Here is a 13,835-nt window from a genome sequence, read left to right as displayed (position 1 = left end):
ATTTAGTCTTTTCACATAGTCCCATATTTCTTGGAGGCTTTGTTCGTTTCTTTTTACTCTTCTTTCTCTAAATTTCTCTTCTCACTTCATTTCATTCATTTGATCTTCAGTCACTGATACCCTTTCTTCCACGTGATCAGTTCGGCTACTGAAGCTTGTGCATGCATCACGTAGTTCTTGTGCCATGGTTTTCAGCTCCATCAGGTCATTTAAGGACTTCTCTACGCTGTTTATTCTAGTCAGCCATTCATCTAATCTTTTTTCAAGGTTTTTAGTTTCTTTGTGATGCGTTCGAGCATCCTCCTTTAGCTCGGAGAATTTGTTACTACCGATTGTCTGAAGCCTTCTTCTCTCAACTCATCAAATTCATTCTCCGTCCAGCTTTGTTCCGTTGCTGGCGAGGAGCTGCGTTCCTTTGGAGGAGAAGAGGCGCTCTGATTTTTAGAATTTTCAGCTTTTCTGCTCTGGTTTCTCCCCATCTTTGTGGTTTTATCTACCTTTGGCCTTGATGATGGTGACGTACAGATGGGGTTTTGTTGTGGATGTCCTTTCTATTTGTTAGTTTTCCTTCTAATAGTCAGGACGCTCAGCTGCAGGTGTGTTGTAGTTTGCTGGAGGTCCACTCCAGACCCTGTTAGCCTGGGTATCACCAGTGGAGGCTGCACAACAGCAAATATTGCAGAACGGGAGATATTGCTACCCGATCCTTCCTCTGGAAGCTTCGTCTCAAGAGGGGCACCCAGCTGTATGAGGTGTCAGTCGGCCCCTACTGGGAGGTGTCTCCCAGTTAGGCTACTTGGGGGTCAGGACCCCACTTGAGGAGGCAGTCTGTCCGTTCTCAGATCTCAAACTCCGTGCTGGGAGAACCACTGCCCTCATGAAAGCTGTCAGACATAGATGTTTAAGTCTGCAGAAGTTTATGCTGCCTTTTGATCATACAGCTCACCAGGGGAGTGGGGGAAAGCTGGCAGTAACAGGCCTCACCCAGCTCCCACAAAGCAGGAAAGGCCATTCCCACTCCCAAGGTGCCCGTTCCAGCAGCACTGAGTTAATTTCCAGGCAGCTGCTAAGCAGGATTGAGAAGCTGCCCCAGGCTATAAGCCTCCCCTCCACCCCGAGAAAGTAAGCAGGGCTTTCAGGTGTCACGCTTCCCTACCTGCCATAGTTTCTTTGCTGCTTTCTGCACTGCCTGTTTGCCTCCTCCCCCGATTCTGTCCAGGAAACTTCATGTTTGTTTGAAATTGTTACACAGTTCACCTGGAAGTTTCCTTCTCCTTGTGGTCTTTCCCCAATTCCACTGGCAGCCCTCCCCAAGGGCCTCTGTGAGACAAAGTCAGGAATGGCTTCCCTGGTGACAGAGAGTGCCCACAGGGCTCTTCTGCTTCTTCCTTTATCCCTATATTTCTCACAGCTCTCTAAATTAATCTCAGCTCCAGGTGAGGTCACATCCTTCTCTGGTGAATTGGCCCTTCGGGATCCCCAGTGAGGATGTGTATTCAGGGGCAGACATTCCCTTTCACACATTGGGCACTCACAGTTTTTTGGCTGTCTCAGGGGACCAGCAGCTGTAAACTGCTTCCTTTGAAAGGTCTATGGATTCTGTCGGCTTTCCTGGTATGTTCCTGTGGTAGTAGTTCTTGGAGCAAAAGTTCATGGTGTGAGTCTCCACACACTACTCGGTGTGTCTGAGTGGGAGCTCCAAGTTAGTTATGTGCCCTATCTGCCATTATTTTCCCATTTTGAGTTAGTTTTCATATATTGTGTTGCGTAAAAGTCCAACTTCATTCTTTTGCATGTGGATATCCAGTTTTCCTAGCAACATTTGTTAAAAACCTGTCCTTTTCCCATTGAATGGTCTTGGCTCCCTTCCCAAAAATCCTTTGACCATAAAGTGAGATGCCTTTTTTTCCTCTGAATTCTTTATTTCATTTTCTGTATGTCTGTTTTCATGCCAGTACTGCACTATTTTTATTAATGTAGCTTTGTAGTAAGTCTTGAAATCAGTAAGTATGAGTTTTCTAGCTTTGTACCTCTTTTTCAAAACTGTTTTGGCTATTCGGGGTCCCTTAATATTCCATATGAATTTTAGAATGGATTTTTCTCTTTCTGCAGAAAACATTGTTGGGATTTCAGTAGGAACTGCATTGAATCTGTAGGTCACTTTGGATAGTATTGACATCTTAACAATATTAAGTTTTCTAACTGATGAACATGTAATGTCTTTCTAATTATTTATGTATTCTTTAATTTCTTAAAGCAGTGTTTTGTAGTTTTTGTTGTACAGATCTTTCACTGTCTTGGTTAATTCCTAAGGTTTCTTTTTTATGCTATTGTAAATGGAATTATTACTTCAAGAAATGTTCTAGTTAGTGTGTAAAAATGTAACTCATTTTTGTGTTGACTTTGTATCTGCTTATTTGCTAAATTAATTTATTAGTTCTAAGGTTTTTTTTTTTTTTTTTTTTGAATCTTTAGGGTTCCCTGCATATAAAATCATATCTGTAAGAAGATAATTTTACTTTTTCTTTCCAGTTTGGTTGTCTTTTCTTTCTTTTTCTTTCCTAATTGCTCTGGGTAGAACTTCCAGTACTATGTTGAATAGAAGTGATGAAATCAGGAATTCTTGACTTGTTGCAGATCTTAAAGGAAAAGCTTTGAGTCCTTTACCATTTGATCTTAGAGGAAAAGCTTTTAGTCCTTTACCATTGTGTATGATGTTCACTGTGGGTTTCTCATATATGGCTTTTATTATGTTGAAGTAGTTTGCTTCATTTCCTAGTTTGTTGAGTGTTTATTAAATCATGAAAGGATATTGAATTTTGTCAGATACTTTTTCTGCCTCAATTGAGATGACCATGTAGGGTTTTTTTTCTCCTTAATTCTGTTAATGAGGTGTATTGCCTTGATTGATTTCCATATGTACAACCATCCTTGCATTCCAGGATAAATCCCACTTGGTCATGATGTATAATCTTTTAATATGCTGCTGAATTCAGTTTGCTAGTATTTTGTTGAGAATTTTTATATCACTGTTAATAATGGATATTGGTTTATAGTTTTTTTTTCTCTTTTTAGGTTGCTCTCTTTTTCTAAAAACAATTTTAATTGACACAGTCATTGTACATATTTATGGAGTACACAGTGATGTTACAGTACATATAATGTATCAGGGTAATTAACATATCCACAATCTCAAACACTTCTTTGTATCAGTATCCTCCTCCTAGCTGTTTGAAACTATATTATTATTGTTAATTATAGTCATCCTACAGTACTATAGAATACAATAACATTTCTCTAACTATTATCATTAGCTGTAATTTTGCATCCTTTAACACATCTCTCGCTATGCCTCCCTTCCCCTTCTTGGTTTCTACTATCCTTTGTTGGTTTGTGGTTTTCTTGTGTGTCTTTGTCTGGCTTTGGTATCAGGGTAATGCTGGCCTCACAGAATAAGTCCGCAAGTGTTCCCTCCTCTTCTGGTTTTTTTTTGTTGTTGTTGTTGGAAAAGTTTGAGAAGGCTTGGTTTTAGTTCCTTTTCAGATGTTGAGCAGAATTCACCAGTGAAGCCATCATGTCCAGGGCTTTTCTTTGTTGGGAGGTTTTTGATTACTCATTCAATCTCCTTACTGATATAGGATTTTCAGATTTTCTGTTTGTTATTCTGTTTCAGTAAGTTTTGTGTTTCTAACAGTTTTTCCTCATCTAGGTTATGTAGTTGTTGACATTCAGTTGTTCATAGTATCCTCTTATCATCCTTTGTATTTCTGTGAAACTATTAGCAATGCCCTACTTTCATTTCTGATTTCAGTAATTTGAGTCTTTTCTTTTTTTCTTAGTCTAGCTAGAGATTTATCAGTTTTGTTCCTTTTTGAAGAACCAACTTTTAGTTTCATTGATTTTTCCATGTTGCTTTCCTGTTTTCCATTTTGTTTATCTCTGTTCTTTTCGTTATTGTTTTATTTCTTCTGCTAGTGTTGGGTTTAGTTTGTTATTTTTCTAGTTTTTGAAGTTGTAAAAATAGGTTCTTGAATTGAGAACTTTCTTTTTGTTTCATGTAAGTGTTAATAACTATAAATGTCTCCCTTAGCACTGCTTTGTGTCCCATAAATTTTCTTATGTTGTGTTTTTCATTTGTCTCTAAGTATTTTCTAATTACCCTTGTGATTGGTTCTTTGCCCCATTGGTTGTTTGATTTCCACACATTTGTGAATTTTCCATTTTCCTTCTTTTATTGATTTCTAACTTCATTGTATTGTGCTCAGAGAAGATACTTTGTATGCTATCTGTCTTTTAAAATCTATTAAGACTTTATTTGTGGCCTAACATGGTCTATCCTGGGAAATATACCCTGTGTACTTGAGAACAATATGTATTTGGTTACTGTTAGGCAGAATGTTCAGTCTATGTCAGTTAGACCAAGTTGGTTTATTGTGTTGTTCAAGTTCTCCATTCTGTGTGGTTCTGTTAATTATTGAGAGTGGGGTACTGAAGTCTCCCAACTATTATAGAACTATTTCTCCTTTCATTTTTTTCACCTTTGGTTCATATATCTCAGTGGTCTGTTATTAGGTACGTAAGTGTTTATATAGCTGACCCCTGAACAACACGGGTTAGGGTTGCTATCCCCCACACAGAAATCTGCATGTAACTTTTGACTTTTCTAAAGTTTACTAATAGACTACTGTTGGAAGTCTTACTGATAATGTAAGCAGTTGATTAACACATTTTATATATGTATTATTTACTGTGTTCTTATGATAAACTACAGAAAATAATGTATTAAGAAAATTATAAAGGAGAGAAAATTTATTTACAGTTCATTAAGTGGAAGTAGATAATCATGAACGCCTTCATTCTTGTCATCTTCACACTGGGTTGAGGAAAAGGAAGGATTGGTCTTGATGTCTTCTGGGTGGCAGAGGTAGAAGAAGATGCACATATAGATGGACCTATACAGTTCAGACCCACGTTGTTCAAGGGTCAACTATAATTGTTGTATCTTTTGCTGTATTGAATCTTTTATTAATATATAGTGTCCTTCTTGTCTTTTGTAACCTCTTTTGATTTAAAGTCCATTTTGTCTGATATTAGTATGGCACTTCTGTTCTCTTTGTTCTTGTATGAATGAAATACCTTTTTTCCATGCCTTCACTTGCACCCTGTTTGTGTCTTTGGGCCTAAAGTGAGTCTTTAGTAGACAGCATGTAGTTGGATGATGTTTATCCATTCTGCCAATCTCTGCCTTTTGATTAGAGTTTAACCATTTACATTTAAAATCATAAGGAGGAACTTCTGTCATTTTGCCATTTTTTTCTATGTGCTTTATAGCTATTTTGTCCTTCATTTCCTGCATTACTGTCTCATTTCTTTTGGTGTGTATTCTATAAGCTATTTTCTTTGGTTACTATGATGATTACACTTAATATTTAAAAATCACAATATTTATACCAGCTTAATTTCGGTAACATAAAAAAAATTATGCTTCTTTACAATTCCATCCCCACTACTAGTTGATGTTGCAGAATTATATCTTTATACATTGTGTGTCAAAAAATATAAACTAATTTTTTAATGTGTTAGTCTCAAGTTATGTAAAAAACAAAATGTGGAGTTCCAAACCAAAGTTACAATGATACTAGAATTTATAATTGCCTATGTATTTACTGTCACTGCAATTTTTATTTTTTCATATAGCTACAAGTTATCTAGTATTCTTTTGTTTCAACCTGGAGAATTTTGCTCTACAGAGCAAGTCTTTTGGTAATAAACTCAGCTTTTTACTTGAGAATGTTTTATTTAAGAATGTCTTGAGAGGCTGAGGCAGGCGAATCACCTGAAGTCAGGAGTCAAGACCAGCCTGACCAACATGGAAAAACCCCGTCTCTGCTAAAAATACAAAAAAATTAGCTGGGTGTAGTGGCGCACTCCTGTAATCCCAGCTACTCGGGAGGCTGAGGCAGGAGAATCACTTGAAACCAGGAGGCGGAGGTTGCGATGAGCCAAGATCGCGCCATTGCACTCCAGCCTGGGCAACAAGAGCGAAACTCCGTCTCAAAAAAAAAAAAAGAATGTCTCAGCTTTTATTATAAAGGATGGTTTTTGTGGTTGTAGGATTCATGGTTGACATTTTTGTTTGTTTGTTTTCAATTATCTTAATTATATTGGCCTATGCCTTCTGTCCTCCAAAGTGTCTGATGAGAAATCTGATAATTTTATTGAGGACTGCTTATGTGTGATTAGTTAGTTCTTTCAACTTTCAGGATTTTCTCTTTGCCTTTTAGTGGTTTCATTATAATATGTTTTGCTGTGAGTCTCCTTGAAGTCATTCTACTTGAAGTCTTTTTCAGCTTCTTAGATGTTTATATTCATGCCTTTTATTAAAATTGGGATTTTCAACCATTGTTTCTTCAAACATTTTTTTCTCCCTTCATTACTTGGTACTATGACAGTGTGTATGTAGGCCTACTTGATGGTGTCACAAGTCCCTTAGGACCTTCACATTTCTTTAGTCTTTTTCTTTTCCTAAGACTCAATAATTTCAATTGTTCTCTCTTCAAGTTCACTGATTCTTTTTTTCTTCCTGTCCAGATCTGCCTTTCAGTCTCTCTAGTGGATTTTTAATTTCATTTATTGTACTTTTCAGCTTCAGAATTTTTTGTGTGTATCCTTTTAGGTTTTCATTCTCTGTGTTTCTCTTACTCTATTGCTTTTATTTATTTATTTATTTATTTGTTTGAGGTCTCAATCTGTTGCCCAAGCTAGACTTAAACTCCTGGGCTCAAGCAATCCTCCCATCTCAGCTTCCTGAGTAGCTGGGACTGTAGTTGTGCACACTGTGCCTGGCTCAGATTTTCCATGTCTTTATTCATATTTCCATTTTGTTCATACATCATTTTCTTAACTTGGTCCACATTTTCCTTTAGTTCTTTGAGCATTTTTCAGAAAGTTGTTTTATAGTGTTTGTTTAACAGATCTACCATCAGGTCTTTCTCAGGGACAATTTGTTAGTTTATTTTCTTTCTTTTAGTGGGCCATATTTTTCTGTTTCTTTGTATACCTTGTGACTTTTTTATTGAAAACTGGGTGCTTAAATTTAATTTAATGTGGTAATTCTGGAAATCAGGTGGTATCCCTTCCCCAGGGTTTGCTTTCTTTTCTTAGTTGTTGCAGTCTCTTTGCCAAAGATCAGTCTGAGATTTTGTAAAATTAAGGTATTTTCAGGTCTTTTCTGTGCCTTTGCCTTAAGCTGGATATGTAATACAATAGTCCCTCTTTATCCCTGGTTCTACTTTCTGAAGTTTTAGTTATGGTCAACAGTGGTCCAAAAATATTAAATGGAAAACTTCAGAAATAAACAGTTCATAAGTTTTAAATTACGTGCTGTTCTGAGTAGCATGATGAAATCTTGTTCCAACCTGCTTGGGACATGAATTAATCCCTTTGTCCATCATATGCACATTGTATATGTTACTCACCCAATAATCACTTAGCAACTGTCTTGATTATTAGGTTGATGCTCGTGGTATTGCAGTGCTTGTGTTCAGTTCAATAAAGTTAATGTTCAATAAAGTTAAAATAAAGGTTCAATAAAGTTAACCTTTATTTTACGTAATGACCCCAGGGCACAAGAATAGTGATGCTGGCATATTGTCATAATTTTTTTTTATTATTTGTTAATACCTTATTGTGCCAAATTTACAAATTGGACTTTCTCATAGGTGTGTATATTTAGGAAAAAACATAGTATGTGTAAGGTTCAGTACTATCTGCGGTTTCAGGCATCCACTGGGGTTCTGGGAACATATTCCCTGTGGATAAAGGGGGACTACTATGGTGAATTTCTATTTTCCCTCATATATGCAGTTTCTTCTGAATGCCTCAGTCCTTAATGTCTGGCTCCTAAAAAAAGGAAAAGGACGAAAATGAAGAGGGTTGGGGAAAGCACCAGTCTTTAAGTCCCCTGGAAGTTACCTCAGCTAGAGGGGGAGGGGCTTGCATCAGTGGATGGAGGTACAACCACAATGGCTGCCAGCCCCTGCACCTATATCTTCGTGATCAGAAGTAGCAGTCAACAGTCAGAACACCCATTCCTGATATTTGGAGGTCGGGGTCCTTATTGCCCACCCTAACTCCCACAGCTCCATATAAGCTGCTCCACAAACACGTGCACAGTTGCCTGCCTGTGGGAGTGAGGGTGGGGTGGGGTGGGTAGCTCCTGCTGAGCAAGTAACTGAAATTGACTGAAATCAGCCACAATTTACCTTACTGTCTAGGACTTTTTCTTGAAGTTTGAAGTTTTCAATATACTTTGAGAGCTTCAGACTAGTTATATGAGATAGATTCTACCAGTGTAAGTGTTCACTGGGTATACAGACTCATTCTTGGTGCTTTCTACTAGACTGTCTTCCAGGAATCCTCTAACTTAATCATGGATTCTTCATATCTCACAACATATCTTGTCTTTCCATTTACTCAAGTTTTATTTTAGATCCTTTGTGGAATTATAGTCTTCTTTATGTAGAGCCTATACATTTATAGTTTTGTTATTCTTTGTTACTTACAGCTTTTTTGTTTGCTATTGAAATGTGACCTTCCATTATAAGTTGCATATTATCTGTATATATAAAAAGTGATTGACTTCACGTACTTTGTAAATGGCAGCCTTAAGTGAATTTACTGGTTTTTTTGGACAGCATTTTAGTATTTTTTCCAAAGATGGCCATAGTATCTGCAGTTAATGATGATTTTCCCACCTCTTCTGAAATATTTGTACCTTTATCTTCTTGTGCAGTTGGATTGGCTAGCGCTTCCAGTATTAAATAGTGTTGATAACCTGCACCCTTGTCTTAAATGGATACTTTGTGCATATAAGTATAGAAATAAGAGCATGATGCAGAAAGAACAAGCTCTTTGAGAATAATCTGCTTCCAGGTATCTCTTACAGCCTTCTGAACCTTGTAATGGATAAGGATCAGCCTACTCCTGGGACAGGCAGATAGGACATTCGTGGAGAAAGAATATTAGATGTTTCTAGAAAGTTTTCAGTGTGATAAAGCAGTATAATTTTCTCCCAACCTTGGATATTGTAGAACCTTTCACTCAACGTCTGTGTGAAGAGACCACCAAACAGGCTTTGTGTGAGCAGTAAAGCTTTTTATTTCACCTGGGTGCAGGTGGGCTGAGTGCCAAAAGAGAGTCAGCGAAGGGAGATAGGGGTGGGGCCGTTTTATAGTATTTGGGTAGGTAGTGGGAAATTACAGTCAAAGGGAGTTGTTCTTTGGCCGGCAGGGGCGGGGGACACAAGGTGCTCAATGGGGCAGCTTTTGAGCCAGGATGAGCCAGGGGAAGGAATTTCACAAGGTAATGTCATCAGTTAAGGCAGAAACAGGCCATTTTCACTTCTTTTGTGATTCTTCAGTTACTTCAGGCCATCTGGATATATACGTGCAGGTCACAGGGGATATGATGACTTAGCTTGGGCTCAGAAGCCTGACGGAACCTATCGAGGTTGCAAAAAGTATTTGTGACTCTTGGAACAGTAACAAAAAGTTGTTCTGACTTTTTATTTTCTGAACCTGGAATTGTGGGACTATTTTAAAGAATATAATTTCAACTGGAGACTTGTCCAACTTGATTTTAACTTGATTGCGAAGCATCTGTATAGCTCATGTTGTATGTCCAGTTTATGGCTTTGTATTGTAGAAATGTATTTAAAGCTTCAAATGATGAGACCATACATAATTTCATGGTGGGCAAATTCTTTTTTTTGTTTGTTTTGTTTTGTTTTTGTTTTAAGGATTGGAGAGTTTAATAGGCCAGAAAGAAGGGAGAAGGCAGAAGGAAGAAGGTCCCCCGTACAGAGACAGAGGGAGGGAGGCTCCAAAGCCAAGAGAAGGGAACCCCAAGTGCGGTGGACACCAGCCAGGTATATATGCAGAGGCTGGAGAAGGTGGTGTTCGATTTGCATAGGGCTCAGGGGATGGGTTTGACTAGGCACGTCATTCACGTAGCTCATGAAACAGCTGGCCCTCCCACTGTAGCTTTTAATATGCAAATACATGGTGCCATGATGTTCTACGCTTGTGGGGATTCCAGGAACATGTAGGGCAAGGGCAAGAAGGCTGTGGGAATCACCATGTTTGGGTGGGCCCAGTTTCTAATGGCCTGCATTTGCATATGAAAGGTTGCTGGCCTGGCTTTAAGAGCCAGGGCTTTGCAAGAAACTTTTCCGGAGATGCTTTCAAAAATGAAAACGTTCCAAGGATCCCTTTTCCTTCTCTGCCTAAAATAATTTCTTAGTAACTCCTACAGCATTCCCCCCTGTGGAGATGCCACACTAACTGCTGTTAGAGGGTTTTGGGCAACAACTCCTTCTGGCTACTTCCTGCTGAAAAGGGGCATCAAATGGGGAACAGCAACTAGGGCTCCTCCCGGGGTTGATCTAAGGATCCTCGGAAGAATGGCATGTCCATGTGTGGTTCAGTTTGCAGCACCATTTGGAGTTTGATTGTTTCTAGGTGGGAAGAAACAATTTGAGATACAGTATTGAGTATAAAGGGCCCAAATATCAATACAAGACATATAAACAAGAGAGGGCTTAATAAAGGAGTTAACCAATTCCATAAGGAAGACTGGTATTTATTAAAGAAGGATTGTAGCCACCCAGGGCTGAAGCTGGCGTTTTCCCTGAGCCTGTCAATAATTTTGATTTGATCTTTAAGTACCTGTAGATTTTTCTCTACTTTACTAGAGGTGTTAATCACTACTAAACCCAAAAACAGTCCTAGCAGACTCAGTGATAGTAAAACTTTCATGCTTCCTTGTCAGTAACTATTATTCCTGTTCTAAGGATAATAATTAAGCAAAATACAACAGCAATGGAAACTCTGTCCAATATTTCAGTTAGAAGGTTCTACCGTGTGTATCCCTATTGCAAACAGTAGAGTGAGTATAGCAATTCCCACAAGTGTGGTGTAGTAGATAATTTCCATCTAAAATTTTACTTGCCAAGATAATTTCCCTTTGGCGGTCTATGAAGCTTTGGTTTTATTTTCCTAAACAAAGAAACCTTTGGGTTATGGGTACCCTACTTAGTTTCATTACCTGGCAGAATTTGCAGGATAATTGCCCAGAACTAGTATACTGATTCAGATTTTTACATTACCCATGCCTTTGTCTTTCTTCCAAGCTGCAGAAGATTACCACTTGAGTCACAGGAATAAGCAGCGTTAGTTTAAAATGTAGGCAAAAAGCTTAAAAACAATTAATGAGACTAGGATTTAATGACAAATGTATGATAAGCTTTGGAGCAAAATTTTTCTCTCCAGTTCTCATTTTTGGTAAAACTAATTGTGAATGAACTTTAGTCTTATACTTGGCCTGATTATTTGTATGAAGTGTTAGCAAGAATGGTTATTTCTACATAGGTCTTTTGGATTGGCTTTGATAAAACTCTGTTCCACAAGGAATCTTCGGTAAGACCTTTAAAGCCTAGTCCAGCCATGGGTTTGTATCCTCAAATACCTGTGAGTTGGGTGATCCTCTATTCTTGATGTCCCAAGAAACTTGGAGCTTCCAGACCTGTTAGAAAGTGACGTTCTTTACTGACTACAGGTTAGGAGCCCTGTGCCGGGACTGTGTAGACAAGGTATGATGCCAGTTCTCCCAGGGGCTTTTATTGGTTCTGTGTGTCAAGCTTGATTCCTTAAAGGGAAACACACCCTTTCTCTCAAAGCCTTGGTATAATAACCAGTTTTTCCAATTGTGTCCTGTTGACAAAGAAAAATGGATTCTTATTGCATTAATGCAAACAACTATATTGCCATAAGTTAAGAGTACTTACAGGTAGTCTCCAAATTATAGAGGAACCAGGTGGGGAAAAATGAACATTGTTACTTACGTCCCTATAAGAGAGCACCTGAGCAGGCTTAGTGTGAACAACAAGGCTATTTATTCACTTGGGTGCAAGTGGGCTGAGTCCGAGAAAGGAGTCAGTGAAGGATGGTAGGATTAGCATTGGTTTTTAAAGGTTTGGGATAGGTGGTGGAGTCAGGAGCAATTTTTTGCGGGCAAGGGATGGATGTTACAAAGTACATTCACAAGGGCAGGGAGGAATGTTTCAGAGTACATTCACAAGGGAGGGGAGGGTGTATTGTCACAAGGGCTGGGAGGAATGTTACAAAGTACATTCACAAGGACAGGTAATATCACAAAGTACATTATCACAAAGGCTGGGGAATGGTCACGATGGCTTGACCATGGTGCAGCCAGCTCAGAGGACCTTACAAAACATGCTCCAAATTTTGTTTACAGTAGTATACCTTACTCAATTATTAAAGGTCATAAATAGTTTAAAATAAGTTTCCTTGACTCTGAAAAACAAAACAAGGATCAACAATATTCCAAGCAAAAGTTTAAAAGTTGCTTAAACTTTTTGAGTGCAGTCCACTTAGTTAACTCTTGTTTTGCTTGATATTTGTGAGCATGTCAGTTCTTTAGGAGTCCCATACCTTCTTTCTCAATTTCAGTGTTAAAATCTTCAAAGCTATTAAAAACCTGCAGTTAAAGTCCTTAATGTAGCTTGATTATAAACCATCTTTTGAGAAGGAACAAAGCAAGACAACAATTGTCTGCAAATGACAAAATTTTCAGGATAGCTACAGTTAAAAACATGACTGATAAATAATTTATTTCAGTGGCTTACAGTAACTTTACCCTTAATTGTGATTGATAGCATATACTTGGGCATTAGAATTTTGGAAATCCCATGCAATTTTGGAACGTATATTAGTATTATTTACCGAAATATAATTTAAAGAAGATTGGACATCATTATGGCAATCTTATGTGACTAAACATGTCAAATGATTCTGTCTACCTTTTCTCTGAATGTTTCAGGGGCCCTCTGAACCATCCAGAAAGCCAGGCATCAGGAAGGACAATTTCCAGATTGGCATAAATATTTTGCCAAAATGACTTAAAAGGCAAAAACTTTTCATTAGCCTTTACTATGACATGAAAATTTTGTTTAAAGCCAAATTTTACCCTTGCACTAGTTTATTAATGTTAAACCCAATTAGTTTAAATGAAACCTTATAGATTATTTCATCTAATTTTAACCACTTTCACCATGAGGTAAAAATCTTTACAAACCTTTTATAACCTTTTTACTAAAGGGCAGATTAGTGCCTTAAGACCTTCTTGCTATGCGTTTATTTCAGTGCTTAATTTATGAAAAGAACATATAAATATTATGGGAGAAGACACTGTAGTTCTTCTACCATGCGTTTCATTGCAAGGCAACCCAAAGCCAATTGGCTTATTTTGTAATCAGTCCATCCCTGATGGGAGGCTCATGTCCCATTGGAGGGTGGGGATGTTTCCTTATCTTTCAGGTGGCCAAGAGCATGCTTTCCTAATTTATAACTACTGTTAGCCATCCCTTACAGTGTATTTTCTACCTAGTTATTACACACCAAAGTTTTTCATAATGTGAAGTAATTTGATACCCCCAAACTTAAAACACAGTAGATAACACAATGCAAAACAGAATAGAGCCTTTGATTTTGAGAGGGATCCATGTCCTTTTAATTCCTGGGATTTCATGAGGGAAAAAAAGGTTTTTTTCCCAAAACGGGGTCTGTGGCATCTCCTGTTTTTCCCAAGGAGTTCCATGGTACCAGAAGTTATCTTAGGACCTCTCATGCATGCATTAAGAGTGGTAAGACAAAAAATGGAGAAAAATAATTCAGTCGACTGAGAAGAGGAGAGCCTTTTTCCAGAAAAACAAGATCCAAGAAGAGAAAAACATAAAAGCCTTTTAAATATACCTA

At 38.0% G+C, this 13,835-nt stretch overlaps 1 protein-coding gene across 13 annotated transcripts in view; it reads left to right on the top strand.

The window, feature by feature from the left end:
• C1GALT1 (core 1 synthase, glycoprotein-N-acetylgalactosamine 3-beta-galactosyltransferase 1) overlaps positions 1 to 13,835 on the top strand; it is a 123,348-nt gene that overhangs the window by 42,390 nt on the left and 67,123 nt on the right. The window contains exon 1 of one of the 13 annotated variants that reach the window (XM_063637091.1): positions 9,197 to 9,928. The exons of the other annotated variants lie outside the window; for them this stretch is intronic. The gene's annotated coding sequence lies outside the window, so the exon portion shown is untranslated. Of the gene's footprint in view, positions 1 to 9,196; positions 9,929 to 13,835 lie in introns of those variants that run through there. 13 annotated transcript variants of the gene reach the window in all.

Source organism: Symphalangus syndactylus, chromosome 3 (genome assembly GCF_028878055.3).
Source record: "Symphalangus syndactylus isolate Jambi chromosome 3, NHGRI_mSymSyn1-v2.1_pri, whole genome shotgun sequence".
In the NCBI taxonomy this organism is placed as follows: Eukaryota; Metazoa; Chordata; class Mammalia; order Primates; family Hylobatidae; genus Symphalangus; species Symphalangus syndactylus.
Note: the sequence above shows the minus strand (reverse complement) of the source record. Positions and strands in the feature narration are given on the sequence as shown.